Source organism: Salvelinus namaycush, chromosome 28, assembly GCF_016432855.1.
Source record: "Salvelinus namaycush isolate Seneca chromosome 28, SaNama_1.0, whole genome shotgun sequence".
NCBI lineage: Eukaryota > Metazoa > Chordata > Actinopteri > Salmoniformes > Salmonidae > Salvelinus > Salvelinus namaycush.
The window spans coordinates 31,421,766-31,448,832 of record NC_052334.1 but is presented as its reverse complement, the minus strand read 5'-3'; the positions used below and the strand labels follow the sequence as shown (position 1 = coordinate 31,448,832).

Genomic DNA, 27,067 nt, shown 5'->3' with positions numbered 1-27,067 from the left:
ATGTGTGCCTTATGCAGCGCAACATCTTCTTTGCATAGAGTTGATCAGGCTGTTGATTGTGGCCTGTGGAATGTTGTCCCACTCCTCTTCAATGGCTGTGCAAAGTTGCTGGATATTGGCGGGAACTGGAACACGATGTCATACATGTCGATCCAGAGCATCCCAAACATGCTCAATGGGTGACATGTCTGGTGAGTATGCAGGCCATGAAAGAACTGGAACATTTTCAGCTTCCAGGAATTGTGTACAGATCCGAGACATGGGGCTGTGTATTATCATGCTGAAACATGTGGCCTAGCCAGTCTCCAGACCTGAACCCAATAGAAAATCTTTGGAGAGAGCTGAAAGTCCGTATTGCCCAGCGACAGCCTCGAAACCTGAAGGATCTGGAGGTCTGTATGGAGGAGTGGGCCAAAATCCCTGCTGCAGTGTGTGCAAACCTGGTCAAGAACTACAGGAAACGTATGATCTCTGTAATTGCAAACAAAGGTTTCTGTACCAAATATTAAGTTCTGCTTCTCTGATGTATCAAATACTTATGTCATGCAATTAAATGCAAATTAATTACTTAAAAATCATACAATGTGATTTTCTGGATTTTTGTTTTAGATTGCGTCTCTCACAGTTGAAGTGTACCTATGATAAAAAATGACAGACCTCTACATGCTTTGTAAGTAGGAAAACCTGCAAAATCGGCAGTGTTTCAAATACTTGTTCTCCCCACTGTATATTTGCTTTTATTGTTATGTATAATTCAGGCCTTTTCATTAGGTGAGCAATGTTAAAAATGATTACAAATTGATTTGTTTATGACTTTTTTGGACTTAAAAAACTATTGCGGTAATGAGAATTTTTGCATTGGTAGTTGTGGAAATTGTGGTAAAATGCATAATATCTGATCAATAAACATAATAATAATTAAGATATAGATAACTATAGATCCTTAGTGACCCAATAGGTATCATGGTGGAAAGTTTCATAAGAATCACCCACTCAGCAGCTATGTCTGGCAATCCAGTAGTAGGGAGTACCAGATCAATGTGCAGAGGTACAAGGTACAGTATTTGAGGTAGATATGTACATGAGCACAAATTGCGTCGATATTTCAATGACTCATTATACATTACTGCAAAGGCGAAAGTTGATTTACTAAGTATTTACTAAATTCTTGAGAGAGAGAAAATTGGGGGTAGCCTACATTCTCAACATATCTGCCTCTTGTAATCTATTCATGGACATATGTGTGAGTCACATTCAACAGCAATGGGATCAACATGGCATTTCTTTCATAATTAATGTGTGTAAAAAGAGATCTCGTAGTCGGCCTGAGAAACAGCAGGTGAGTTCTGAGCTCATCGTCTCTGACAAGCAGCCATTATCAACGTTTAAAGGGAGAAAATCACCAGGGATGGCTGTAAAACCTCTTTGAAAGACCTTCAGAATCCCTCTCTTTCCCTCTAATTCTCTTTCTGTTTCTCCCCCTCTTTCTAGCTCTGCCTTCAGAGCAGAGAAAGAAGGAAAATGGTCTACTTGACCTTAATCTGCCCAGCGGTGAGTGGTTGAGAGACGACATGCAACCTCAGAGGTAAAGGGCAATTGTTTCTTTTTACTCTTCTGAGAGCCAATTTGCCCCCCCCCCCAGGGAATGTTCTGAAGCTGTGAACTATTTCAGGTCTGCCACATTGTTTCTCATGCTTTCAGCGGACCGGGGCTATGGAAAGCTAGCTCCACTTTCCTGATCCTCCATCACCTCCTGACCCATTTTAGTCACTTGCTGAATTATGGAGTTCATATGAATATGCAAATCAGAATGAGATTATCCTGGCACTGGTCGCAGATGTCTGTTGGCCTCAAGACTGTGTTAACCCACTGAGCTAAAGCCTATGGGCATTAGCTTTGGGAGCAAACATGCATAACAGTAATTACACTTGTATAGACTCACTATTTAAACCAGTCTGTAAGGTCTATAAAAGAGCAATAAGACCATAGCTGTTTCCCTCAAAGTCAGCACAGAGCTGATAGATCTGACAGCCACACTTATATAAGAGTCAAGAGGTGATGCATATTTAAACAATGTATAAAGCAGAGAAATTAACCTAGAGTCAAATTCGGCACAGACCATGAATAAATAATTGAAAGTTATTAAGTTATTTGTTAACAGCAAATGTTCTGTGTGTGTCCCTGAAAGCATGACTTTTAAATAGTTTGAGGTTTTTAAAACTTTAATGCCAGGATCGCCGTCTGATAAAAATGAGGCTTAGCTACAATTGATTCCTCAGGCGGGGATAGATAATTATAGTGGCTGTGTGTCTTCGTGAAGCCTGGACCATTTAGCCCTGGATAAAGCAGCATTCACCCATGATGCAGCGCTCTGCTCACTCACCTCCCCAGTGTCAGCCTCAACACCCACACACTGAACACTGACAGGGGAACTAAAGGTTAGCTAACTTCCATTCCTCTCCCACAAACCCTGTCTCCTATTTACTTGGATATCTCCCACTGCACTCCTTTCCCTCCTTGCCCTATCCTCATCTGCTCCCCTATACACTCTATTCTTCCTCTTCCCCCCTTTTTCCAAATCCTTATCGTTCTACCATTCCTCTCCTTCACTTCTCTCCTCTCCACCGTCCCATCCCAGTCACCTCTGTGAGTGTCTCCGGTGATAGCAGCAGTACATCTCACCAGGGGACGGTTTAATCCATCAGGGTCTCTGTGTAATTCACTCCATCACAGGGCTCTGGGCTGAGACTGGGTTACCATGCCCAGACACTGGAAACTGTTGCTTCTAGCCTGAGGTCAATGAGTTATCCCACCACATGAGGCCATACTGCACACTTTTTCTCTTAATACAAGTCTCTGTATTGTTGCCTTCACATGACACACACAAACGTCTCTTTCTCAGAAGAGGTGGGGGGAGAAACAAACACACAGTGGCGGCTCCCCCCGGCAGGTAAAGTGGGACGGTGATCCGCGACTGATGGGGTTTCACACAGGTCAGCGTTACACACCGTCTCCCAGGGCCGCCTGCTCACCCGCTCGCCATCGTGAGAGGAACGCCAATTGTCTAGCGGCAAGGCCACTGTGGCGAGGCCGTCCCCCATCTGGAGTGGCACTGGAACACCAGGCCTTGGTCACAGCTGCTCTCCCCCGCCTCGGGAGGAATTGCTTCCATTTGCCCTGTCAGTTTGGCCAGGCCGGCGGAGGCTTTTCTCATTTGTCAAAGAGCGGGGGCGCTCCTTTGCCTCTCAGAGCTAATCTGGGGCCGCTGGCTAGAGAATGGAATCGCTCTCTTTCTCACTCTCTTTCTCTCTCGCTCTCTCCTGATTGATACAGCCTTTCAGTCGCCAGGGTCTCTTTATTCTCCCTGTTGGTTCAGCAGGGAGAAGCAGAGGAGTCATGTTGACAGGTGGAAAACATCAGGGTCAGGTCAATAACCTCACATGGTCATGGTGTGTTTATAACAGCAGAACATCATACTTCACTCTATCAGTATCACAGGCTGGCTGAGAGAGAGCGAGAAAGGCTGAGAGAGAGGCTGAGAGAGAGAGGCGAGAGGCTGAGAGAGAGAGAGGCTGAGAGAGAGAAACGCTGAGGGAGAGAGAGGCAGTGAGACCATTTTCACATGTATTCATACAACATGGATATCGACTCGTGAACAGAAATGTAATTGGACAAGGTTCTGAAAATGACCTTCCGCTGAAACAAACAACGCTCAAATATAACACCCAAAACAGTCTTTGTTCTTCATTCACTTTTTATGCATGAGTGGTGCTTGGTATCTTCTTGTTTATGAGAAGATAAATACCATGATTTAGTAATATTTAAAATGCCTCGTATCGTATAATAGGAGTATCAAAACAACCTTGTTTAAACATACAGTATATAAACATATTCAGCTAACAGTATTCCATGAGTTTAAGGTTTCCTTTACTATGGTAAATAACAAAGTAATTAGTCGGCAGCAACTTCAATAAGGCCTGTGCTAATAACATTTTACAACTGAGGGAATAGTGCAGTGTAATTAGTGTGCTGTCACATGTGCTTTGAGCTAAACGAAACTAGCTAGAGAAAATGCTGTAGCCCAGAGACTGATCCTATCATTGGAGCCCAGCCTTCCTTCCTTTGAGCAATAGACACTTTCAAGTCTTCCTCCGTTTCATCCGATGCACTGCATCCAACAGGTGCTTTTAGGAGATTGGTTTAAACTGATTAAAAGTCCAATAAAAGCCCAGAGTCCCCCTCAACCTCAGAAGTGATAAATACCTTCACTTTGTACTGTAAACATGGTATTCACACTGTTCAACAGTATGATTGTGTTATTAGAGTATTAAAGTGCTCACTGCAGTGTGTTGATGATCTCGGCAAGATAAAGACAAGAATATATCTGGTTGACTTATCTTGTGCTAGATCATTTCTCACAGATACTCTCGAAAGCGAGCACACACACGGAGTACTACCGTTCAAAAGTTTGGGGTCACTTAGAAATGTCCTTGTTTTTGAAAGAAAAGCAAATTTTTTGTCCATTAAAAAAAATATAAAATTAAAGATTTTTAATGGAATATCTACATAGGCGTACAGAGGCCCATTATCAGCAACCATCACTCCTGTGTTCCAATGGCAAGTTGTGTTAGCTAATCCAAGTTTATCGTTTAAAAAAATAATTTTAAGATCATTAGAAAACCCTTTCGTAATTATGTTAGCACAGATGAAAACAGATGTACTGATTAAAGAAGCAATAAAACTTCTTTAGACTAGTTGAGTTGACTAGTTGACTAGTTGAGTATCTGGAGCATCAGCATTTGTGGGTTCGATTACAGGCTCAAAATGGCCAGAAACAAAGAACTTTCTTCTGAAACTCATCAGTCTATTCTTGTTCTGAGAAATGAAGGCTATTCCACGCGAGAAATTGCCAAGAAACTGAAGCTCTCGTACAACGCTGTGTACTACTCCCTTCAGAGAACAGCACAAACTGGCTCTAACCAGAATAGAAAGAGGAGTGACCCCAATCTTGTGAACGGTAGTGTACATAGATTGTCACTTGCCTGTTTATTTAGGTGGACATCATATTAAGTCTAGATTTTATTTTGTAAGTGGAAACAGTGACCAAAAGTGCTGAGTGTAATGAAATGCATCAGTGTCATTTCCAACTTTGCTATCGCCTGAAATACAAAAAGATTTCTGGCCAATAACATTCAATCAAAACAACGCATATACTGTATATAAGCACCACTGTATTTAAATTGAAGTTTTGAGTAATTCAAGACAGATATTTAAGACTTACCACGTGGAATATGGGGATCCTTATGCATCCTTGTCTTGATAGACCTTGTCCTCTCTGGATCTAGCTTTGTCCTTGTTGTCCACTTTGGATGCAGCTTTTTGAGACTCAGCTTACTTCAGCTCAGAACCTAAAAGAGTAAAATGACAAGAGTAAACTACGGTTGCAGGTAGTTTAGCGGTTAAAGTGTTGGGCAACTAACTGAAAGGTTGCTGGCACAAATCTCAAGCCGACAATGTGAAAAATCTGTCAATGTGCCCTTGAGCAAGGCACTTAACCCTAATTGCTACTGTAAGTCGCTCTGGATAAATGACTAAAATATACCAAGATTCACTAGAACAAATTCAGGTCACCTAACAACCACTACATACAAGAAACCCTGGAAATTATGTCCTCAAACAACATTGGGATGGTGTCAGAATGAACAATCATCGCCTGGTGTAGAACCATCTGCAACTTAGTAGCAACTCAGTGGTAGCCTAGTTGGTGAGACGCAATAGGAAATACAGTTGAAGTCGGATGTTTACATACACCTTAGCCAAATACATTTAAACTCAGTTTTTCACAATTCCTGACATTTAATCCTAGTAAAAATTTTCGGGTAGTTTTCCACAAACTTCCCACAATAAGTTGGGTGAATTTTGGCCCATTCCTCCTGACAGAGCTGGTGTAACTGAGTCAAGTTTGTAGGCCTCCTAGCTCGCACACGCTTTTTCAGTTCTGCCCACAAATCTTCTATAGGATTGAGGACAGGGCTTTGTGAGGGCCGCTCCAATGCCTTGACTTTGTTGTCCTTAAGCCATTTTGACACAACTTTGTAAGTATGCTTGGGGTCATTGTCCATTTGGAAGACCCATTTGCGACCAAGCTTTAACATCCCGACTGATGTCTTGAGATGTTGCTTCAATATATCCACATAATTTTCTTTACTCATGATGCCATCTATTTTGTGAAGTGCACCAGTTCCTCCTGCAGCAAAGCACCCCCACAACATGATTCTGCCACCCCCGTGCAAGCCTCCCCCTTTTTCCTCCAAACATAACGATGGTCATTATGACCAAACAGTTCTATTTTTGTTTCATCAGACCAGAGGACATTTCTCCAAAAAGTATGATCTTTGTCCCCATGTGCAATTGCAAAGCGTAGTCTGGCTTTTTTATGGTTGTTTTGGAGCAGTGGCTTCTTCCTTGCTGATCGGCCTTTCAGTTTCCTCCAGCATCTTCACAAGGTCCTTTGCTGTTGTTCTGGGATTGATTTGCACTTTTTGGCACCAAAGTACGTTCATCTCTAGGAGACAGAACGCGTCTCCTTCCCGAGCGGTATAACGGCTGTGTGGTCCTATGGTGTTTATACTTGCGTACTATTGTTTGTACAGATGAACGTGGTACCTTCAGGCGTTTGGAAATTGCTCCCAAGGATGAACCAGACTTGTGGAGGTCTACAATTATTTTCTGAGGTCTTGGCTGATTTCTTTTGATCTTCCCATGATGTCAAGCAAAGAGGAAGTGAGTTTGAAGGTAGGCCTTGAAATGCATCCACAGGTACACCTCCGATTGACTCAAATGATGTCAATTAGCCTATCAGAAGCTTCTAAAGCCATGACATAATTTTCTGGAATTTTCCTAGCTGTTTAATGGCATAGTCAACTTAGTGTATGTAAACTTCTGATCCACTGGAATTGTGATACAGTGAATTATAAGTGAAATAATCTGTCTGTAAACAATTGTTGGAAAAATTACTTGTGTCATGCACAAAGTAGATGTCCTAACCGACTTGCCAAAACTATTAACTATTAGAAATTTGTGGAGTGGTTGAAAAACGAGTTTTATTGACTCCAACCTAAGTGTATGTAAACTTACGACTTCAACTATAGTTATTGCAATGCTTGGTGATAGGGTCATTCTAAGACAGTAAGTGGTCATATACAATGAGTATCTCCTTGGCCACGTCGTCTATCTGAGCTTTGAACTCAGGGAAGCGGATCAGGACCCTCCTGTAGTCCTTGACGTACAGGGAGTAGAGCCGGCAGGTGGTCAGCGCTGTCACTTTGGCACTGCTCTTGCCGTTCGGCATCACCAGGCACAGCTCTGAGAGATTAGAGGTCAGAACGGGAGCAAAGGACAGACGAGAGAAGAACAGCTATTGTTAAATCAGTATATTAAAAATACTCAGGAGAAGCCTCTGAGTGGATAAGCCCTACGTTTTTTCTCTCACAAAACACATTACAGGAGATATCATTTGAGTGATGGTTGTAAACATTTAAGGAGTAAATGTGACAACCTTAATTTATTCCTAAATTTAATTATTTCTTAATATTGACATTTCTAATTAAGCAATGTAATTGGAAAGCCAGTGCAGTAGCAATGATTTTAGTATGCGCTGATAAATTAATATAAAAATTATTAATGAATGCTACAGTTTTTAATTGCTGTGCACCCGTATTCATAATTGCGGCGCCATCCTCCTTGAAGTGACATGATGACAAATACAAGTGTCATGTCAGCGCTTTCCCTACTCATCAAATTCCTCAATAAAATCAAACCTATTTTGCGGAAGCCATGAACACAAAACAAATTAAGCCTGCATTTAATTTTCTACCTTCATTAATGCATCTTTTGCCAAGGTTACAATCATTATAGTAACTGAAACAAAACAAATTAATAGCACAAATGTATTTGCTGTGTAAAGAAGTAGTTGGACTCACTAAAAACACAGGTCAGCTACGTATTTCAACCTAAATGATCTCAGTGGCTCTATAAATGTTTCGCATTACAACAAACCTTTTTAGTTCTTAAAATGTAATGTAATAATAATGTTCACAGCATGAAGTAAATAAACCCCAATGTTTTGTAGTGAGCGTGACCAACCATACTAAATAGCTATGTTAATAACCTTGCCACTAATGCTTGGCTGGATAAAAACTAACATCACCTCACGGTCATCACAGAATTTTATGCACATAATACAACTTTGGCGTATGACATGTTACTTTTGAAGTGTATTCAGTGTGCAGATTTTCTTCGCTTGCATAAAAAGTCAAAGAAAGCCCAGAGAAACGCAAAGAGGCTGGGGGTTGAGAGGGGGAAATGATGAGCTTTCAGACTGGCCTCTTTTGCATGCAAATCATATCTGAATTTCTCATTAGCATAAATGCATGAGCAACTCTAAATGCTTTTAATTTTCAATCTCGCCAAGCAGAGGAGTAATTTGTCACTGTCAGGGTGAAAATCTAAAAGGGGAAAACCAAAGGGAGCCAAGGACTCCACACTAAATTGGAATCATAGAACATTTCTGATTTGGTAATTGACTGATGTGCAGTTCAATCGGAGCTGTCTTGAAGGTGTAAATAATTCTGTGTATATTTAAATGGAGAAAGTGTGAGGTGGATATGCTGAAGCACATTACAACAGTTTCACCCAGGATACCCCAGGATACTCTTTTCCCTGTATACCCACGACTGTGCGGCATCACACTGTTCCAACTCCATCATCAAGTTCGCTGACAACACGACAGTATTAGGCCTGATTACCAACAAGGACGAAACAGCCTATAGGGAGGAGGTAGGCACTCCGTTGGCGTGGTGCCAAATAAACAAACTCTCTCTCAATGTCAATAAAACAAAGGAGCTGATTGTAGACTTCAAGAAGAACCAGGCTGGGCACACCCCCATCCTCATCAACAGGGCCGGGGTGGCGACGGTAAAAAACGTCAAGTTCCTCTGCGTACAGGTCTCAATGGTGAAACGGTCTAACCACAAGGACACTGTAGTGAAGAAGGCACGACAGCGACTCTTCAACCTCAGGATGCTGAAGAAATTCAGCCTATTCCCGTGGGCCCTCAGTGTTCTACAGGAGCACCATCGAGAGCATACTATCGGGCTGCATCACAGCCTGGTACGGCAACTCCACCGCCGCTGACTGCAAGGCGCTACAGAGGGTGGTACGCTCAGCCGAATGCAACATTGGGTGCACACTGCCTGCCCTCCAGGCCACCTACAACACCAGGTGTCACAGGAAGGCCAATAAGATCATCAGGGACCTCAGTCACCCGAGCCATGCCCTGTTCTACCTGCTTCCATCACTCAGACGAGGGCAGTATATGAGCATCGTCAGTATATGAGCACCCCCCACCCACCGGCCATTTACCCTGCCCCCACTCCAATGGACATTTATCATTGCCACATTTGTTAAAAATGTATATATTATTTATTTTTTATTCTTATTTGTATGGTTTTATTTCACTTTGGCCTGCATTGTTGGAGCTCAATAATGTCACTGTACCCTGTAATTACATCTGCAACCCTGTACATGTTACTATAAACTCTAAATCAACAACAACAAAAATCACTGATGTTTTCACATTCGGCTTATTATTTCATGAGCACACATTTTATATTTTATTCACACACACAATCAACTGGAAATCTTCTTTCACTATAATTTCCCCATTAAAACATAGAGTGCCATACATGAGCCGCACTATACGCAACAGCTCATCAGCTCGATCTCATCTACAGGCCCCATTATCTTGTTTCATATAAAAAGATCAGTCTAGTAGTTCTAGTCTAGAATACTAATGATCCATGTGCTTCACAAAACCAAACAGATGTATAACCTTACTTGTTTTGGATAAGCTACCACCATTTTAGACACTTGGTCCACAAAGTCAAATAGTGAGGCACTACCTAAACCCCAACATTGATTAAAGTTTGATAGTGGTGCCGTGTCGAAACTACCTCCAAAGATGTCTCCATCAGACAGTCTATTGGTGAATTTGAAGGTCTCTACCTCAAAGGTACCCCTGTCGATGAAATAAATGCAGTCTCCCAGAAACCCCCTGCGGATGATCAGGTCCCCTGTTTGGAAAATCTCAAACTGCAGCACCTCCAGCAGCTCAGCGATGAAGGGGTCTGCGTCTTTAAGCACGGCATGTTGGAAATGAGGTTGGCACAGTTGTAGCTGATCACCTCCTGTTGAGACAAAACACACAGCATAAGAAATTAAGTGAATCATTTAATACAAAATCCATTACGAAAACCAGATAAAACTAGCAGTTTGTTGTTCTTCATGTTGTGTTAACAGTGTCTTAAAAGCTCATTATTTGGATGTCATTCCAGTTCGGACCCGTCTGAGATGTGCTGAGAGCTCCATGAGGATGGCGTTCTCATCGAACCACTTGCCCTGGTATCTGTTCTCCAGGTGGCTGATGATCCTGTGGCGCAGGATCACATTGTTAACCTGCACCACAGTCACAGACACACACACACACACAATAAGCTATAATCTGTGGTAGCGTGGTTGCGTATAGTAGACACCCTGGGGAAGGTATTTAAGTCTTGAGAGACCCATATGAATCTTGTAGTCATGAGCTAGTGGACAGAGTGCATGGGTAAAGTTGAGAGACAGCACATCCACCAGTGGCAACAATAAAGCTTTGTCTTATCATCATGCTCATACTGCCCTCCAGTGTTTAAGAGACGAATGTGTAACACTACCTTATATTATGTGTTCGCTGACGCTGGTCACTATGGAAGTTATTCTGGCCACCATCAAAGCATACATCATTGTTCCAATCATCAGGGTCATGATGACTACCCACACTCTGGTACTCCTGAAATCAAAGAGGGAGATAAACGGTATCATCCATACGCATTGTACATTTGCACTGTATAACACAATTAAACAATGCCTATACAACTAAGAAATGTGTAGGCCTACAGTGAATGGTCTTTGGGACTTCCGATGGACCCCTAGTTCAGAGTCATCAAATGACATAAGGAACGAAACATGTACTTACCCTGACAACATGGCAATTCAAATGGCTGTGTTGTTCATTGCTATTGCATTGTCATTAACACAATCATAATGTAAGGTGACTAGACTGGAGCCCTTAGCACAGACACTCTGAAGTAATACAGAGGTAGTGTGTTAGTTGGATGTGTCGAAACCCAGCTGTTCTCAGGGAATTCTATGAGAGTGGCAACCAGGAACTGAAAGCAGGCGTTCCAGTTGCACACCAACTGTGATCACAATCATGTGCAGGAACTGCAGGACAGCCTCTATTCCTGCAACATTCCAGCCATGAATCTACACACACAGATAGAAAGACAACATTAAAATATAAATAGACAGATATTCGTAACAGTTGAACACAGTGGAGGACCGGTTCGGCCAATATATAACACATGCAAAGTGCACCTGGCTCTTCCCAACTGCGAGCACACAGCAGCAGTCTAGAGAAACTCAATAAACGCAGTAAGCTGAACAATCGGGTCAGCTTGATCAAGCGCAAGCACAATCCCCAGCAAGCCCAGTACAATCAGAGGCAGCTGTCTATCGTTGTCTCTGATTGAGAACCATACTTAGGTAGCTCTTGCCCACAGGGGTTTTGTGGGTAGTTGTTTTTCTGTCTCTGTGTCTGCACCAGACAGAACTGTTTCGTGTTGGTCTATTTTTGTTATTTTGTCTTAGTGTTCTGAGTTAAAATAAATATTAACATGGACACTTACCACGCTGCACCTTGGTCCTCTCCTTCCAACAGCCATTACATCGCTTCTGGTGTGGGTAAACAAAATCAACGTGAGCGCGATGGCGCAAGTGGACTGAAGCGCACGTCCGGTTTGGTCAGCATGTTATGTAACTTTGTACTATCGCCATACTTTTGTGCTGCTGCTAACGTTGTACATATTTATATTGGTGGCTGTCAGCCCATGACTGATGTACTAGCTCATTGTTATTCAGTATCCTTGTGTTTGTGGTTTTTATGTTTGTTATGTCTCGTGCTCCTCTGCTGCATATTTATTATATTAATTTGACATTTTATTTAACCTTTATTTAACTAGGCAAGTCAGTTAAGAACAAATTCTTATTTACAGTGACGGCCTACAGCGGCCAAACCCGGACGACGCTGGGCCAATTGTGCGCCGCCCTATGGCACTCCCAATCACGACCAGTTGTGATACATATCATATCAAATCAATTGCAAATAAGGTTATAACTTCAAAGGGTCTGATATGTAAAAAGTACTGGCTTTTTAAATCAAAATCTCACAAAATGGGTCATTATACAGGGGTGCTAGTGTCACCCATTGCCATGTGTAAAATAAATGTTTAGTTAATACTTAATAATTAATACTTTTAAGTTCTATCCTCTATCCTCCTTTGCACATCTTGTGGTACCGTGCCTTCAGAAGGTATTCATACCCCTTGAATTATTGCACATTATGTTGAGTTACAGCCTGAATTCAAAATTCTACACACAATACCTCATAATGACAAAGTGAACATTTTATACAGAAATATCTCATTTATATAAGTATTCACACCACTGAGTCAATACTTTGTAGAAGTCCTTTGGTAGTGATTACAGTCTTAGGTCTTTCTGGGTGAGTCTCTAAGAGCTTTCCACACCTGGATTGTGCAACATTTTCCCACTATTCTTTTTAAAATTCTTCAAGTTCTGCCAAATTGGTTGTCGGTCATTGTTAGACAACCATTTTCAGGTCTTGCCATAGATTTTCAAGCAGATTTAATTCAAAACTGTAACTCGGCCACTCAGGAACATTCACAGTTTTTTTGGTAAGCAACGCCAGCGTAGATTTGGCCTTGTTTTTTAGGTTATTGTCCTGCTGAAAGGTGAATTCATCTCCCAGTGTCTGGTCGAAAGCAGACTGAACCCGGTTTTCCTCTAGGATTTTTCCTGTGCTTAGCTCCATTCTTTTTCTTTTTTATCCTGAAAAACTCCCCAGTCCTTAACAATTACAAGCATACCCATACCATGATGCAGCCACCACTATGCTTGAAAATATGGATAATGGTACTCAGTCATGTGTTGTATTGGATTTACCCCAAACATAACATTTTGTATTCAGGGCAAAAAGTGAATTGCTTTATTTTTTTGCAGTATTACTTTCGTGGCTTGTTGCAAGCAGGATGTATGTTTTAGTGTAACGGTTCTGAAATGACAGACGCTGGCAGACGAGAAGCAAGTACAGGGTGTGGATTTAATAATAAATAAACATGAAACAAAACAAGAACAGCGTCTGAACAGGAGAAGCACAACAACATCAATGCTGAGACTCGGGAATGAAACTGAGGAAGTGACAGATATAGGGGAGGTAAATGACGTGATGGTGTCCAGGTGAGTCCCATAATTAAGTGCAGGTGCGCGTAACGACGGTGGCAGGTGTACGTAATGATGAGTGAACTGGTGACCTCGAGCACCGGAGAGTGGGAGCGGGAGTGGGAGCAGACGTGACATTTTGGAATATTTTTACTCTGTAAATGCTTCCTTCTTTTCATTCTGTCCATTAGGTTGGTTTTGTGGAGTAACTACAATGTTGTTGATCCATCCTCAGTTTTCGCCGATCACAGCCATTAAACTCTGTAACTGTTTTAAAGTCATCATTGGCCTCATTGTGAAATCCCTGAGCGGTTTCCTTCATCTCCAGCAACTGATTTAGGAAGGACGCGTGTATCTTTGTAGTGTCTGGGTGTAGTGATACACCATCCAAAGTGTAATTTGGTGCTCAAAGGGATATTCAGTGTCTGCTTCTTTATTTTTTACCCATCTACCAATAGGCACCCTTCTTTGCTAGGCATTGGAAAACATCTCTGGTCTTTGTGATTTAATCTGCGTTTGAATTTAATGAACATAAAATTCTCTGGCAACAGTTCTGGTGGACATTCCTGCAGCCCGCAGCGCCTCAGTAACCCAGCTGCTAGCAGCATCGTCTCATCGGTCACTCCACCTTCCCGGAAGCCCCGTTTACCCCCCCCCGGAACGCTTCAATGGAGAGCCGAGCACCTGTCGGGCGTTTCTAGCTCAGTGAGCCCTCATTTTCGAGCTTCAGCCCTCCTCCTTCCCCTTGGATCGCTCCAAGATAGCCTATCTCATTACGCTGATGTCTGAGAGGGCTCTCACCTGGGCTACTGCTGTATGAGAACAACAGCCTGCCATATGCGTTAGCCTGGAGGGGTTCGTGGGAGAGGTGAAGAAGATTTTTTTTACCCATTTTTAGGGAGAGAAGCTAATCCAGCTTCGGCAGGATTCCGCAAGTTGGCAGCGGAGAGTGCTTGGATCCAGGAAGCACTGTTTGATATGTTCCTGCACGGCTTCTCGGAGGAGGTCAAGGACGAGCTTGCTGCTCGGGAGCTACCCACGGACCTCGATTCCCTCATTGCTTTGACCATCCGAATCAATGGGCGTCTACTGCAACAACGGAGGGAGAGGAAATTCGACTTCGCTCGCACGTCCAGGGATTCCACCTTGCCTCCGAGTCATTCCGGAAGTTCCCGACGATCCCGTTGCCAAGACAACTCGAGGCTTCCCAACCTTCCTCGAGAGTTGCCGAAGATGGCCGAGTCACCGCTTCCCAAGCGGAACTGCAATACAGGATCAACACGAAGAGTTGTCTGTATTGTGGGACTCTTGGTCATTTTGTGTCCTCTTGTCCTTTAAAAGATCAGGCTCACTGGTAGGAGCAAGCACTCTAGTGGGCCATAGGGAGAACTTTCCTGCTTCCCTTGCTCGCACCCCTGTTCATGCCATTCTACTGTGGGGAAACCAGTCTAAATCTCTCCGGGTCCTCATTGACTCTGGGTCCGATGAGAGTTTTTTGGACGCTACACTGGCTTCTGAGCTGAATGTCCCACTCAGGTCCCCTCCACTCCCATGGATGTTAGAGTGCTGGACCGGCGCTCTATAGGCCGGGTCACTCATATTACCACTCCCATCAACCTATGGGTGTCAGGGAATCACAGCGAGACTATTCAATTCCTGCTCAAGTCTCCTCAGATTCCCGTGGTATTGGGATTCTCCTGGCTCCAGCGACACAATCCCCTCATCAACTCGTCTACTGGTGCCATCATGGGCTGGAGTCCCTTCTGCCACACCCAGTGTCTGAAGTTAGCGTTGTCGTGTCTTTGACTATGCCAGATTAATTGCTATGACATGCTATTCTATAAAATAATTTCTCCGTAATTAATATTACCTGATTGAACTAATCATGTAAATGTTAATTAACTAGAGAGGGACACCACGAAATAATATTTATAGAGCTGTTATCTTTCGAATAAACTCTTAAAGATTTAGTAAGATTTTACATCCATAACAGTCACATTAATCGTCATTTTATTCAGTCTCATCTGAAAGTTGTAAATCCTTGATTATCTGCAAGAATCCTGGCTAACAAGTTGAATCAGCAATACAAAATTGGGTTTAATTATTTATTTACTAAATACCTAACTAATCACACAGAATCACACATATACAATTAAATCATAACTTGATCACAAATTACGTCATACAGAAAAACGTCCCTAGCGGGCGGAATAGATATGACAGCTTGTTACACAAAGGGAAGGGTCTGAGTCCTAGTGAAAGAGCGGGAGACTGGAACATAGGCGAGCTGTGCTATCGTAAATACAGTATCTTATGCATTCTAAATTACCGCCCATTTGAAAAGGAATGCAATAAATATTTACTCTGAGCTGCGCTTCAGTAGGTGGTGGTAGATGGACCGTGTCGCCAACCCGAGTCCTCTGTCCTTTGAAGAATGTCTCTGGTAGTCACGGGATACGTTGTGTGTAGTAGACGGCATACTTGGACTGTCCTTCCTAACCTGCGTTTAGCTGTTGCTAACTCAACGGCTAGGAGATATCACTTCTGTAGTGAATACGAGTTCAAAGTTCATACCATTCACAATCAAAGTCCATGCTGATGTTGGCTTAGTTCTGTAGTTATTATCTGAACCATTCTGACACCGGACCGTCATCCTGGTGTGCCCGGAACAGGAAGTTATATTCTTGTCAATGGCTTTTATAGTGGATGGAGAGGGGTGTGTCTGAAAAGTTTATAACCCATGCCTCTTCACAGGGGCGGGCCACTGTGAGCAGAGGAACACTTATGAAAGTCCAGATCTCTCATTTGGAAGCTAAAATTACATTTCACCTCTTCACAAATAATGTCATATTCAAACATTTGAATTAAACAACAATTCCATGTGAATCCGATATCTCTGACATTTAGACTTTCCACAGTAGAGTTTATGTCATTCTATCATTGATGAGAATGTGTCAGAGGGCAACCGAACTGACATAATATACCTTAAGTACCACCGCATATGTTCAGTTGGTCGGATTACCAGAATATAGTTCATTTCCCCCAACTTCTGATGTTACCCAGAATCTCTATGTTAACCCATGGGTTTCCTTATGTCACATCAGTTATAGTAGGGAGAGAGAAAAAGGGGGGAAAGAGGTATTTATGACTGTCATAAACCTACCCACAGGCCAACGTCATGACAGCGTCGTCTTCATGGGGGCTCGGAAGGTGCCCCGGACCTCTCCGCCATTCCCGTGGAGTACCAGGACCTTTGGGAGGTGTTCAACAAGGCCCGGGCCACTTCGCTGGCGTCGCACCGACCACATGACTACAGTTTTGACCTTCTCCCTAACACCGCTCCGCCTTGGGGACGACTGTATTCGCTGTCAGAACCGGAGACCAAGGCTATGGACACCTACATTGGGGACTCCCTAGCTGCAGAATTTATACGTCCTTCGTCCTCTTCCGCCGGTGCAGGGTTCTTCTTTGTGGAGAAGAAAGACAAGACCCGGCGCCCGTGCATCGACTACTGGGGACTCAATGACATAATGGTGAAGAACCGCTACCACTCATCTCCTTGGCCCTCGAGCCGCTCCAGGGGGCCACCGTGTTTTCCAAGCTGGATCTACGGAATGCCTACCACCTTGGAGGGGAATGAGTGGAAGACCGCCTTCAACATGGCCAGCGGCCACTACGAGTATTTGGTCATGCCATTTGGCCTCACCAACGCCCCTGCTGTGTTCCAGGCTCTGGTAAATTATGTTCTCCGTGACATGTTGAACCGGTTCGTCTTCGTCTACATTGATGACATCCTTGTCTTCTCCCACTCCCCCCAAGAACATGTGCTCCACGTCCGACAGGTTCTTCAACGCCTCCTGGAGAACCAGCTGTTTGTAAAAGCAGAGGAGTGCGAGTTCCATCGCTCCACCATCCCCTTTCTGGGGTACATCATCTCCCCCGGGAGTGTCCAAATGGATCCCGAGAGTGTCCAAAAGGAACCCTAGCTTCCCCCCTGTCAGCACTCACCTCTCCCAAGGATCCGTTCACGTGGTCACCTGCTGCTGACTGGGCATTCTGGGACCTCAAACACCGCTTCACCACTGCTTCCATCCTGGTTCATCCTGACCCTTCCCGTCAGTTCGTGGTGGATTCCGATGCGTCTCATGTAGGAGTGGAGGCGGTCCTGTCCCAGTGTTCTGCCCTGGACATGAAACTACATCCCTGTGGCTTCTTCTCCCATCGCCTCAACGCCACCGAGAAAAACTACGATGTGGGAAATCGTGAGCTTCTCGCAGTGAAGATGGCATTGGAGGAATGGAGGCACTGTCTGGAAGGGGCGGAACACCCGTTCATCGTATGGACCGACCACAAAAATCTGGAGTACCTCCACACCGCCAAATGCCTCAACTCCAGGCATGCTAGATTGGCCCTGCTGTTCACACCGTTCAACTTCTCTCTCTCTCATATCGTCCGGGATCCAAGAATATCAAGGCGGATGCACTGTCTCACCATTATAGCCCCACAGCTATTACTCCAGAGCCCGAGACCATCCTTCCCACCTCGTGCCTGGCGACGGCACTCAGCTGTGGTATAGGGAAACAGGTCCTGGAGGCACAACGTTCCCAGCTGAACCCCGGGGGGGTCCAGATAACCGGATGTTTGTGCCTGACGTGGTCCGCTCCGTGGTCCTGGATGGCCTGCCACTCGGGCTCCTGCCGTACCCTGGCTTTTGTGCGACGATGCTTCTGGTGGCCCACCATGGTCCCTGACGTCTCTGCATTCGTCACCACTTGCACGGTGTGTGCACAAAACAAGACTCCTCGACAAGCTCCGGCTGGTCCCTGGTTCCACATCTCCCTGGACTTTGTCACGGTTCTTCCCCCATCTGATGGCAACACCACCATCCTGACTGTGGTGGATCGGTTTTCCAAAGCCTCCCACTTCATTCCTCTCCCCAAACTACCCTCTGCCAAGGAGACGGCACAGCTCATGGTGCAGCACGTCTTCCGTATCCATGGACTACCAGTCGACATGGTCTCTGACCGGGGCCCTCAGTTCTCGTCTCGGTTCTGGAAGGCGTTCTGCATTAGTAATTCGGCCAGCCTGTCCTCCGGATTCCACCCCCAGTCCAATGGGCAGTCGGAGTGAGCCAACCAGGATCTGGAGACTACTCTGCGCTGCCTGGTTTCCGCCAACCCCACCTCCTAGAGCCAGCAGCTGGTGAGGGTCGGAAACGCCCGCAACACCCTTCCCTGCTCTGCCATGGGCCTATCTCCTTTTGAGTGTTCCCTGGAGAATCAGCACCCGCTCTTCCCCGAGCAGGAGGACGAGGTCGGCATTCCTTCTGCCCAGATGTTTGTCCGCCGTTGTCGTCCTACCTGGAGGAGAGCTCGGTCGGCCCTCCTCAAGACCACCTCCAGGTATCGACGACAAGCGGATCGCCATCGGACCCCGGTATCGTCTCGGGCAGAAGGTATGGCTATCCACCCGGGATCTGCCCCTCTGGGTGGAATCCCGCAAACTCTCCCCCCGCTTTATCGGCCTATTTCCCATCTCCAAAATTAGTAGCCCCTCTGCTGTTCGTCTTCTGTTGCCCCATACCCTTCATATACATCTCACCTTTCATGTGTCCAGAGTTAAACCCATGTCTCACAGCCTTTTGTCTCCTGTTTCCTGAGCCTGCCGTCCTGTACCTTTGCCCCACCTCTGGATTACCGATCTCTGCTTGACCTGACCATGAGCCTGCCTGCCGTCCTGTACCTTTGCCCCTGTTGCTGTAATAAACATTGTTACTTCGACACAGTCTGCCTCTGGGTCTTCAAACCTGATGTGGCAGTTGTACTGAATTCCTGTACTAAAGGCATAAATGTTTTTAAATAATCAATGTGCATCATTAATAAAATGACAATTGTACAAGTAAAGAGGTATGATTAGATTTTTGACATAGAATTAGGCATAATGATTACATTGCAGCAAAAAGCTGTTTCAAGTGTTTGAAAAATGTGCACATTTAGATCAGTCTGGAGAGCACTGATTTGTCCCATGCTATTCAATGCTAATTAAATAATGGCATTTTAACAGAATAAATTGTCAGAAAGGTGACTTTCCGGGAGTGACAGGGAAGACAGTAGGTCCACATGAAGCATTCTTTGAAGTATGTGATTGGTCGACCTGTTTCCATAGCAGCAGCAGCATTCCAGACAGACTGCTTTTTACTGTCTCTCTCCCATCCGCAAGGTCGGCCACAGCGGGATCTGTAACTGCCACTCATCTACAGACCCTCGAGGGGAGCGTTTCCATCTCAACAAAAAGAGTTTGTGACACCCTGACCCTCCCTGTACTGTGAACAGAGCTGCCAGGGAGATGAGGGACTCAGGGCCACAGGGTTCATTCTAACCAACAGCTGCGTGTGCACAATGGATCCCCCTTAGTCAAAACCTGATATGATGAATCTCTTCTACAGTAGCTCCATCTTGCTGAGAGGATAATGTAATTATTTGAATGTGTTGTAACGTCTGAAGCTGAATTTATAATGATGTTTATACCAAGATGTTATAAGAAATCTTTATAATAAGTTCCTGAGTAAATGTTGAAATGATGCATCTTCCCATAACTGTATAGGCTACTCATCCATAAATTGTTGCTTCTGCCTGCAGGGACATTCAAAAAGAGCTGTTTATGATGTAATTTGTTAGTACAATACAATGTTACATTTAGTAGTAATAGCACTGTATGAAAATTGGATCACAATATATTCCATTCTCATCCCATGTCTGATTCATGCATATACAGCAGTGGTGCATTTGCATCACTATATATGTAGACAATAAACATGTCAAAATCTGTTCTGCTTTGCGCACCATGCATCTGTCAAATATTTATTTTATTTCAAAACATCTTTGGGTTGCTAGACGTTCGCGTTATATGCCCACCCACAAAGATGACTCAATGTTGTCCACAGTTGTAAATAGCAGACAGATCAAACATGCTGATGATGAGAAATCATGGCAGAACCACACTTAATTGTTCTCCAGGGAATACATCAATCGATAATGTATATTGTATGTAATGCACACTTTTGGATTAGGGACAGACATTTCATGGCACTTCGCTATTCGCTATTTTCGTAGCAGGTTAGGGAAAACATTTTCGCTAACCCTAACCCTTTTCCTAACCTTAACCTAATGATCATAACATGCTGCGTAAATTTTCCTAACGTGTTACGAAAAAGTCACTTCTGGTCGTTACTATATCGAAGTGGCGTGAAAAGAGTTTGTTTCTCTTTTGAATTATACAGTATGTCAAATGTCGAAGCTTGTTATCAAAATACTTCCTTCCCTCTGTTGCCCATGACCTATCATTACATCAACAAGATGTGGACGTTCAAAGAGAAACTGAAGTCCCGCCTCTCCCAAATTGATTGGTTGCAGAAGCAATCCCATTGGACGTCAACCTGCCAGTTTCCTGACGAAAGCAATATTTCAGGAAAGGACATCCAACGTGGTAAGAACCGTGTTATCAGGTTAACACTTTTACCTTTCTAGTCTTGTGGTTTAAAGTTCGCTTTTAGCAGTCATATTGCACGGACGAGTAGAGTGAACCTAAATATGTTGTAACTGTTTCAGGTCAGAGGCTTTTGCCCGAAAAATAAGGAAAACGTAGCTACATGCTGCTGGCTAGTTAGCTAGTATAGCTAACGTTACATAGTTACACGTTTTGCGTTGCTAGCTACAGTTTCAGCAAAGTTGGTTTAGTATGGTTTAGAAACTGTGGTTTCAATTAAGAGCAAGATCTCTTCATGGTCACACTGTCAATAATTAGTTACAATGTATCACGTTGCCTGTTGACGGTTATCTGACGAACGCTCAACTCCATTCTCTTATGTCGAGGCTGAGTTGAGGAACGTTATTGATAACTGATCGCGCGATTTTCTAGCAACAACATTGAGTCACCATCAGTCGATACTTGTAAATTACGAAAACGCTTATGGAGCGGTCGAAATGTACACAATTGTTACTTGGATAAAAATGGCGGAGGTCGTGCTATTTAAACATTTCAATCAGGGGCAGGGTTTAGTTTTTTTTTCTTCATTTTGTCCGGGGGGGTCTAGGAGGGTGTCCACATGTTCCGGTTTGTGCGGGACAGTCCTGCATTTTGGCCCTTTGTCCCGTAACCAAACAATTATGTCTCGTATTTTCTGTGTGGCCCTAACTTTTTCCTGTGAGATGCTTAAGTAAGTGCTATGTATGTATATTATGCTGACATTTTTTGTAATCTTATCAACACATTCAAACTCTACTCATTTAGATTTTTTTTGTCCTGTATTTTGGTCAGACATTATAACCGTCTCTTGCAGTCACGTTGCACTTATGAAAACAGATCATAAGGATTTGGTAGATACGCCTACTGGTGATGTTGAACACTTCTCCAAACATTGTTGAGAGCTGATATTCTGTGTTATATTTCTAAGAAAATGTACTTCCTGAGTTTTTGCGCTGCTAGGATGGTGCATATAAAACTAGACTACACTGTATTACACCCCCGTTGCTGCAATAACAGCTTCCACTCTTTTGGCAAGGCTTTCCACTAGATGTTGGAACATTGCTGAAGGGACTTGCTTCCATTCAGCCACAAGAACATTAGTGAGGTTGGGCACTGATTTTGGGCGATTAGGCCTGGCTCGCAGTCGGTGTTCCAATTCATCCCAAAGGTGTTTGATGGGGTTGAGGTCAGGGCTCTGTGCAGGCCAGTCAAGTTCTTCCACACCGATCTCGACAAACCATTTCTGTATGGACCTCGCTTTGTGCACAGAGGCATTGTCATGCTGAAACAGGAAAGGGCCTCCCCCAAACTGTTGCCTTAAAGTTGAAGCACAGAATTGTCTAGAATGTCATTGTATGCTGTAGTGTTAAGATTTCCCATCACCGGAACTAAGGGGCCTAGCCAGAACCATGAAGAACAGCCCCAGACCATTATTCCTCCTCCACCAAACTTTACAGTTGGCACTATGGGGCAGGTAGCGTTCTCCTGGCATCCGTCAAAAGCAGATTCGTCCGTCGAACTGCCATATGGTGTAGCGTGATACATCACTCCAGAGAACACGTTTCCACTGCTCCAGAGTCAAATGGCGGCAAGCTTTACACCACTCCAGCCGATGCTTGGCATTGCGCATGGTGAGTTTAGGCTTGTGTGCGGCTGCTCGGCCATGGAAACCCATTTCATGAAACTCCCAACGAACAGTTCTTGTGCTGACGTTGCTTCCAGAGGCAGTTTGGAACTCGGTAGTGAGTGTTGCAACCGAGGACAGACTATTTTTGCGCTACGTGCTTCTCCTCTCGGCGGTCCCGTTCTATGAGCTCGTGTGGCGTACTACTTCGCGGCTGAGCCGTTGTTGCTCCTAGACTATCCTCTTCACAGTAACAGCGCTTACAGTTGACCAGGGCAGTTGTAGCAGTGCAGAAATTTGACGAACTGACTAGTTGGAAAGGTGGCATCCTATGACGGTGGGTGCCACGTTGAAAGTCACTGAGCTCTTCAGTAAGGCCATGCTACTGCCAATGTTTGTCTATGGAGATAGCATGGCTGTGTACTCGGTTTTGTACACCTGTCAGCAACAACGGGTGTGGCTGAAATAGGTGAATCCAATCATTTGAAGGGGTGTCCACATACTTTTGTGTTTATAGTGTATCTCAGTGTCAGTGAAGTACTTGGTGTGTTAAGTTAACCAGGGCTCAAATTGATATGTGAGGGTAAATGCTAAAAGCATAGACCTGATTCTATAAAGATGCTTTAGTCCGCGATGCTTTATGCTAGAAACAAGCTGTAAAATGCAGGGGAAAGACCTGACTCCGATGCATATGGGTTATCTTTGGTTTGTGTCTGACATTGAGGCAGCGCTACAATCTTTTATTGCAGAGGAAGTACAGTAATGTGATTCTGTCACTATCAATTGACGTTCAACATTTTAACAGGCTATTAAACAACATACTATCTGTAAATTAGTCAGGAGCAAACCTGTATTATTTAGGCTATATTATTATTAGGCATACACTCATTCTACAGTGCCACTGAATTCTCTTTTAGAAACAGGAGTTTGGCCCGTCATTGGTTTGAGGAGCATGCGTGAGCTATGCATGCTTAGTTTGTAAATTTAACCTAGCAGATGCTCTTATATTCCCATGCCCTGATCACAGTCAACACATCTATTTTGTAACAACAATATCATGGAATTAAAATGATAGTTTCCCAAGTGAAAAAAAATGACAAGTGTATAGACACTGAGTATACCAAACATTAGGAACAACTTCCTAATATTGAGTTGCGCACCCCTCCCTCCTCCCCCATTTGCCCTCAGAACAGCCTCAATTTGTCGGGGCATGGACTCTACAAGGTGTCGGAAAAATGTTCCACAGGGATGCTGGCCCATGTTGACTCCAATGCTTCCCACAGTTGTCAAGTTGGCTGGATGTCCTTTGGGTGGTGGACCATTCTTGATACACACAGGAAACTGTTGAGTGTGAAAAACCCAGCAGCGTTGCAGTTCTTGACACAAACCGGTGCGCATGGCACCTACTACCCTATCCTGTTCAAAGGTGCTTACATTTTTTTGTCTTGCCCATTTACCCTCTGAATGACACACACTATCCTCGTCTAAATTGTCTCAAGGCTTAAAAATCCTTCTTTAACCTGTCTCCTCCCCTTCATCTACACTGATTGAAGTGGATTTAACAAGTTACATCAATAAGGGGATCATAGCTTTCACCTGGTCAGTCTGTCATGGAAAGAGCAGGTGTTATTAATGTTTTGTACACTGTGTAGGCCTACTTTAATGTATACGGCTGCTGTGTTAAAAAACAAATGACGTTTTCTAATTCATTGATGATCAGATACTTCAGATGTAACTGGTTCTGTTGTTGCTTCATTCTTACAGTTGATAGACAAGTTTAGATCTGTTCCAAACTTAGACTATCCTCTTTTTTAACAATCGCCTGTATAGGAATCACAACGTCTGGTGCTGCAGCATGCACTCATTCGTTGTCATGCTCTGTTGTGGAACTTGCGTACAGTCATGTAAAATGACATGGAATTTAATGAAATGTGTTTATAAAATGCAATTTTTTTCTCGGACCGCAAATAAGATGATAGATTCATGCAGTGCTTTTATTATAATGGGGATCATTTCACCCTTGTCCGCGGTGGTCTGCAAATCAACAATCTTCTGGCTACTTTCCCATGTAATGCTTACAAAACAAAGAAGAGTTTCTAAAAATTCATTTGGAAGGCTCTGGTCTGCCCTAGGAGTGAGAGTATATGGTAGGCAAGTTCTCTGCTATTCATTTGATGTTTTAATGATTTGGTATGGGGGGTGTCACTTGTTTTTCAAGTGTTCAGGGAGGGTAAAATGATATTTGACTAAATAAAGGGAGGACCATCCATTTTTATTTCAGAGTTCAGACTTCCTCCAGGTATCTGTCATTATAAATAACATACAGTCCCTTACCTGTAACCTACCTATGTTTGTCCTGTACAACTGTGGCCCTTACCTGTAACCTACCTATGTTTGTCCTGTACAACTGTGGCCCTTACCTGTAACCTACCTATGTTTGTCCTGTACAACTGTGGCCCTTACCTGTAACCTACCTATGTTTGTCCTGTACAACTGTGGCCCTTACCTGTAACCTACCTATGTTTGTCCTGTACAACTGTGGCCCTTACCTGTAACCTACCTATGTTTGTCCTGTACAACTGTGGCCCTTACCTGTAACCTACCTATGTTTGTCCTGTACAACTGTGGCCCTTACCTGTAACCTACCTATGTTTGTCCTGTACAACTGTGGCCCTTACCTGTAACCTACCTATGTTTGTCCTGTACAACTGTGGCCCTTACCTGTAACCTACCTATGTTTGTCCTGTACAACTGTGGCCCTTACCTGTAACCTACCTATGTTTGTCCTGTACAACTGTGACCCTTACCTGTAACCTACCTATGTTTGTCCTGTACAACTGTGGCCCTTACCTGTAACCTACCTATGTTTGTCCTGTACAACTGTGGCCCTTACCTGTAACCTACCTATGTTTGTCCTGTACAACTGTGGCCCTTACCTGTAACCTACCTATGTTTGTCCTGTACAACTGTGGCCCTTACCTGTAACCTACCTATGTTTGTCCTGTACAACTGTGGCCCTTACCTGTAACCTACCTATGTTTGTCCTGTACAACTGTGGCCCTTACCTGTAACCTACCTATGTTTGTCCTGTACAACTGTGGCCCTTACCTGTAACCTACCTATGTTTGTCCTGTACAACTGTGGCCCTTACCTGTAACCTACCTATGTTTGTCCTGTACAACTGTGGCCCTTACCTGTAACCTACCTATGTTTGTCCTGTACAACTGTGGCCCTTACCTGTAACCTACCTATGTTTGTCCTGTACAACTGTGGCCCTTACCTGTAACCTACCTGTGTTTGTCCTGTACAACTGTGGCCCTTACCTGTAACCTACCTGTGTTTGTCCTGTACAACTGTGGCCCTTACCTGTAACCTACCTGTGTTTGTCCTGTACAACTGTGGCCCTTACCTGTAACCTACCTGTGTTTGTCCTGTACAACTGTGGCCCTTACCTGTAACCTACCTGTGTTTGTCCTGTACAACTGTGGCCCTTACCTGTAACCTACCTATGTTTGTCCTGTACAACTGTGGCCCTTACCTGTAACCTACCTATGTTTGTCCTGTACAACTGTGGCCCTTACCTGTAACCTACCTATGTTTGTCCTGTACAACTGTGGCCCTTACCTGTAACCTACCTATGTTTGTCCTGTACAACTGTGGCCCTTACCTGTAACCTACCTATGTTTGTCCTGTACAACTGTGGCCCTTACCTGTAACCTACCTATGTTTGTCCTGTACAACTGTGGCCCTTACCTGTAACCTACCTGTGTTTGTCCTGTACAACTGTGGCCCTTACCTGTAACCTACCTGTGTTTGTCCTGTACAACTGTGGCCCTTACCTGTAACCTACCTGTGTTTGTCCTGTACAACTGTGGCCCTTACCTGTAACCTACCTGTGTTTGTCCTGTACAACTGTGGCCCTTACCTGTAACCTACCTGTGTTTGTCCTGTACAACTGTGGCCCTTACCTGTAACCTACCTGTGTTTGTCCTGTACAACTGTGGCCCTTACCTGTAACCTACCTATGTTTGTCCTGTACAACTGTGGCCCTTACCTGTAACCTACCTATGTTTGTCCTGTACAACTGTGGCCCTTACCTGTAACCTACCTATGTTTGTCCTGTACAACTGTGGCCCTTACCTGTAACCTACCTGTGTTTGTCCTGTACAACTGTGGCCCTTACCTGTAACCTACCTGTGTTTGTCCTGTACAACTGTGGCCCTTACCTGTAACCTACCTGTGTTTGTCCTGTACAACTGTGGCCCTTACCTGTAACCTACCTGTGTTTGTCCTGTACAACTGTGGCCCTTACCTGTAACCTACCTATGTTTGTCCTGTACAACTGTGGCCCTTACCTGTAACCTACCTATGTTTGTCCTGTACAACTGTGGCCCTTACCTGTAACCTACCTATGTTTGTCCTGTACAACTGTGGCCCTTACCTGTAACCTACCTATGTTTGTCCTGTACAACTGTGGCCCTTACCTGTAACCTACCTATGTTTGTCCTGTACAACTGTGGC

At 44.1% G+C, this 27,067-nt stretch overlaps 1 protein-coding gene and 1 long non-coding RNA gene across 9 annotated transcripts in view; one reads left to right on the top strand and one right to left on the bottom strand.

The window, feature by feature from the left end:
• Nucleotides 1-683: 683 nt before the first annotated feature.
• On the bottom strand, nt 684-11,851 carry LOC120023844. 5 transcript variants are annotated; one of them, XR_005472769.1, is made up of 6 exons: nt 11,787-11,851; nt 11,075-11,364; nt 10,773-10,888; nt 10,066-10,247; nt 5,282-5,408; nt 684-3,364 (listed from the first exon to the last, which is right to left on the bottom strand). It is a non-coding gene; the product is annotated as an uncharacterized LOC120023844 (long non-coding RNA). The 5 variants fall into 5 exon arrangements; XR_005472772.1 differs by lacking the exons at nt 684-3,364; nt 5,282-5,408 and adding an exon at nt 7,220-7,365; XR_005472770.1 differs by lacking the exons at nt 684-3,364; nt 5,282-5,408 and adding an exon at nt 10,402-10,515 and having other exon boundaries at nt 9,514-10,247.
• An 8,995-nt stretch (nt 11,852-20,846) lies between these two features.
• Nucleotides 20,847-27,067, top strand: part of LOC120023132 (dimethyladenosine transferase 1, mitochondrial-like) — a 43,502-nt gene continuing 37,281 nt past the window's right edge. The window contains exon 1 of one of the 4 annotated variants that reach the window (XM_038967112.1): nt 20,847-20,883. The gene's annotated coding sequence lies outside the window, so the exon portion shown is untranslated. Of the gene's footprint in view, nt 20,903-27,067 lie in introns of all 4 variants that reach the window. The other 3 variants (XM_038967114.1, XM_038967115.1, XM_038967113.1) reach the window with 3 other exon arrangements.